Source organism: Kogia breviceps, chromosome 14 (assembly GCF_026419965.1).
Source record: "Kogia breviceps isolate mKogBre1 chromosome 14, mKogBre1 haplotype 1, whole genome shotgun sequence".
NCBI classification, from domain to species: Eukaryota; Metazoa; Chordata; class Mammalia; order Artiodactyla; family Physeteridae; genus Kogia; species Kogia breviceps.
Window position 1 is genome coordinate 9726007 of NC_081323.1, and position 4708 is coordinate 9730714.

At 38.5% G+C, this 4708-nt stretch overlaps 1 pseudogene; it reads left to right on the top strand.

Moving 5' to 3' along the window:
• The first annotated feature begins 2369 nt into the window (after window positions 1-2369).
• LOC131741768 (large ribosomal subunit protein eL39-like) lies at window positions 2370-2745 on the top strand (annotated as a pseudogene).
• The last annotated feature ends 1963 nt before the right edge of the window (window positions 2746-4708 follow it).

The window sequence follows — 4708 nt, forward strand, 5'->3', positions numbered from 1 at the left end:
CACTTAAATATAAAACAAGAAAAATTAAATTAAAAAAATTTTTAAAGAATTAAAGTAGAACCTACACTTGTGTCCATATGTTGCCATTCATGGTGCTCATTATCATTTTGTAAATCTGTTCACCTCCAGTATTGGTGCCTTCAAAGCAGAAAGATTCCCCTTTCCTTTCATCACCAGTAGACCTGCCATTCATAAACCATCTCAGCTTCTATCCATCTTAAAATATCTTGGGCCTCCCTGGTGGCGCAGTGGTTAAGAATCAGCCTGCGAATGCAGGGGACACAGGTTTGAGCCCTGGTCTGGGAAGATCCCACATGCCGTGGAGCAACTAAGCCCATGCGCCACAACTCCTGAGCCTGTGCTCTAGAGCCCGTGAGCCACAACTACTGAGTCCATGTGTCACAACTACTGAAGCCTGCGTGCCTAGAGCCTTTGCTCCGCAACAAGAGAAGCCACCGCAGTGACAAACCCACGTACTACAGCAAAGAGTAGTACCTGTTCACCACAACTAGAGAAAGCCCATGCACAGCAACAAAGACCCAACACAACCAAAAATAAATAAATAAAATAAATAAATTTGAAAAAAAGAAAGAAAATAAGGGAAGAGATCCCCCCTCCCTTTAATTTAAAAAAAAATCTTTATTTCACTTGAATTTTTCAAACATGTTGGACAAAGTTTTTATTTTATAAAATGGTAATAAGCTGTTATAAAAACTACTAAATACCCCAAATGAAACTGGATGCATGTCATAAGTAGATGATTCAAATTAAGGAGTGCCAATCATGAAAATATATTCAGCAACATGTAACCTTTTTCACAAATAAAAGAAATGTAACAGTAATGAAAAAAAGAATGCAGAGCACAGAGGAAAATATCCTGAACTGCATGTCTCACTAAGTTAAGGAGACAGATATTAGAATTCAAAAAGTCTGAGGTGACTGGAAGTTGTTGGACAGAATTCCAGAAAGAAAGGAACAACACAGAAAAAGAGCTCTAGTGATCTACATAAAGAATCCTTTTCAGTCTTTGCTGAATATTATGACATGTGTCCACAATATTGATCAAAGAGTGACTGGGAAGCTTTAAGCTGAACAATTCTCAGATCTCAGACAGAGCTGGATATTTTCAAATTCCTGCCATCCCAATTGGAGAGCTCTCGTTGATCACTCAGGATATTTAGTAAAGACCACAAAAGGACCACTTCTTAATAGTGAGGCTAAACTACCCCTAGATATCCCTGGACTATTCTAGTTCTTTCCTGACAAAGGTTATAAAAAGCCTCAAAAGTATCACACTGAACTACAAGTAACTTAACTGCCTGCTAGAGCAAAGTCTAACATTCTTCAGAGGAAGGCAATGAAATGCAGATATTCAACAATTTTAAATCACAATGTCCAGCAACTAATAAAAAAATTACTAGACAAGCAATAAGGAGGAAAATATGACCCATAACCAGGAAAAATATCAGTCAATAGAAACAGACCGAGAATTGAAGAGATGAGGGAATTTTCAGACAAGGGCATTGAACCAGCTATATAACTCTGTTCAAATATTTAAAGGAAAACATGAAAAGTGGGGAGAGAAATGAAAGATAAAGAACTAAAAGGAGGGCTTCCCTGGTGATGCAGTGGTTAAGAATCCGCCTGTCAATGCCACGGGTTCAAGCCCTGATCCAAGAAGATCCCACATGCTGCGGAACAGTTAAGCCCGTGCACCACAACTACTGAGCCTGTGCTCTGGAGCCCGCAAGCCACAACTACTGAAGCCCACACACCTACAGCCCGTGCTCCGCAACAAGAGAAGCCACCGCAATGAGAAGCCCATGCACTGCAGTGAAGAGTAGCCCCAGCTCATGGCAACTAGAGAAAGCCCACGTGCAGCAACAAATACCCAACTCAGCCAAAAATAAATAAATAAATTTATTTATTTATTTTTAAAAAAGAAATAAAAGGAACTGCTAGTGGAAAAATTACTGGATGATATTAACAGTTTTTTAGATACTGCAGAAGAAAAGCTCAATGAATAAGACATAGCAATAAAAACCATCCAAATTGAGAGACAGAAAAGGCAAAAGATTGAAAAACATGAACAGAGTCACAGTGACCCATGGGACAATATCAAGTAGTCTAAAATATGTATAATTGAGGTCTCAGAATAAGAGGAGGGAAGGAGGCATGCAGAAAAAATATTTGATGAAATAAAGGCCAAATTTTTTCAAAATTTGGTGAGAACTATCAATTCACAGAACCAAGAAACTAAATGAACCCAAAGCAGGATAAAAATAAAACCACAAGAAGATATATCATAATCAAATTCCTGACGTTTTCCTCCACCATTCTGGTGTGTGCAGTCGACTCTGTTCCTCACCATGTCTTCTCATAAGACTTTCAGGATCAAGTAATTCCTGGTCAAGAAAAAGCAGAATTATCCCATTCCTCAGTGGATTTGGTTGAAAACTGGTAATAAAATCAGGTACGGGTTTCCCTGGTGGCTCAGTGGTTGAGAGTCCACCTGCCGATGCAGGGGACACAGGTTCGTGCCCCAGTCCAGGAAGATCCCACATGCCGCGGAGCTGCTGGGCCCGTGAGCCATGGCCGCTGAGCCTGCACATCCGGAGTCTGTGTTCCACAACAGGAGAGGCCACACAGTGAGAGGCCCGTGTAATTAAAAAAAAAAAAAAAAAAAAAAAAATCAGGTACAACTCCAAGAGGAGACATTGGAGAAGAGCCAAGCTGGGTCTATAAGGAATCGCACATGAAATGGTATACATATTTATGCTGAATCAAGGTCATTTGCATCTTACCATCTCACCCTGAAAACCACTGCTATCTGGACAACTGGATGTATTTTATTGGGAAAATGATTTTTCTCTTTGTTTTAGTTTATCTGCACTAGTAGTTTGGCTCAGAAATAAATATGTGAGAATCTTTTGTTGGAAACAAAACCAAGAAACAAATTCCTGAAAACCAATGACTAAGAGAAAATCTTAAGAGAAAGCGGAAAAAAAAAAAAAAGTCATTGAATATACAGGAAGAAAGAGTTACATTTCTTGTCAGACATTATGCAAGTCAGATACAATGGAAGTGCTGAAACTGTCAACCTAGAATTCAATACCCAGTGAAGATATCTTTCAAAAATGAATGCAAAATAAAGATCATTTCAAACAAAAATGAGAGAATTTGTCACCAGCAGAATGCACTGCAAGAAATGATTTTTAAAATTTCTCAGATGGAAGGAAAATGATACCTGATAGAAAATTGGTTTACGCAAAGGAATAAAAAATGCCAAAAGTGATAAATACGTGGATAAATATAAAATACTCTTTTCCCCTCTATTTTTAATGTCTTTAAAAGATCATTTAAAAAAAAAGATCATTGAAGTACAGCATGGATAAAGGGGGAAAAAAAGAAATTTTACAAGGAAGAAACCTAACAAATACTACCTCAGATAGGCACTCAAACTTAACATAAACAGTGTTGATAGTTCGTACCCTTGATGTGATGAGAATGGCTTTACTGCCATGGTCTTCCTCCCACAAACATATGACATCAGACAAGTCCCAGTTGAGGACATGCTACAAGATACCTGCGTAGTACTCCTCAAAATTGTCAAAATGAAAAAACATGAACAGTCTGAAAAACTGTGACAGCCAAGAGGAGCCTAAGAAGACATTACACTAAATATCATATAGTATCCTTATAGGGGTCCTCGCACAGAAGAAAGACATCGGATAAAAACTAAAGAAATCTCAATAAAGCATGCACTTTAGTTCATAACTAAGTATCAATATTGATTCATTAATTGTAATAAATGTACCATGCTCATGTAAGATGTTAATAATGGGGGATATTGTTTTTACTGTTTAAAGTAAAATTGCCTGTTTAAAGCAAAAATGTCAAATTATTTTAACATTTATAACCAAAGTAGTAATAAAATTTATGACAAATAAAGCACAAAAGATGTGTGGGGAAAATGGAAATATCTTACTACAAGTATTGTATTTGATGGTGGACTGCAATGAATTAAAATACATATGATAAACCCTAGAGCAACCACTAAAAAATAAAAAGATATAGCTAATAATCCAACAGTGAAGATACAATGGAATCCTAAAAAATAACTCAATTAACCCAAAAGAAGGCAGGAAAAAAGAAATACAGTACAGATGAGACAATAGAAAACAAAGAGCAAGATTGTAGACTTAACTCCAATCATATCAAAAATTACTATAGGGCTTCCCTGGTGGCGCAGTGGTTGAGAATCCGCCTGACGATGCAGGAGACACGGGTTCGTGCCCTGGTCCGGGAAGATCCCACATGCCGCGGAGCAACTAAGCCCGTGAGCCATGGCCGCTGAGCCTGCGCGTCCGGAGCCTGTGCTCCGCAACGGGAGAGGCCACAGCAGTGAGAGGCCCGCATACCGCAAAAAAAAAAAAAAAAAAAAAAAAAAAAAAAAAAAAATTACTATAAGTGTAAATGACTTAAATATTCCAATTTAAAAGTCAGAGATTAAAAAAAAAAAAGTCAGAGATTGTCAGCCTACGTAAAAAGGCAAGACTCGGGCTTCCCTCGTGGTGCAGTGGTTAAGAATCAGCCTGCCATTGCAGGGGACACAGGTTCAAGCCCTGGTCCGGGAAGATCCCACATGCTGCAGAGCAACTAAGCCTGTGCACCACAACCACTGAGCCTGCGCTCTAGAGCCCACGAG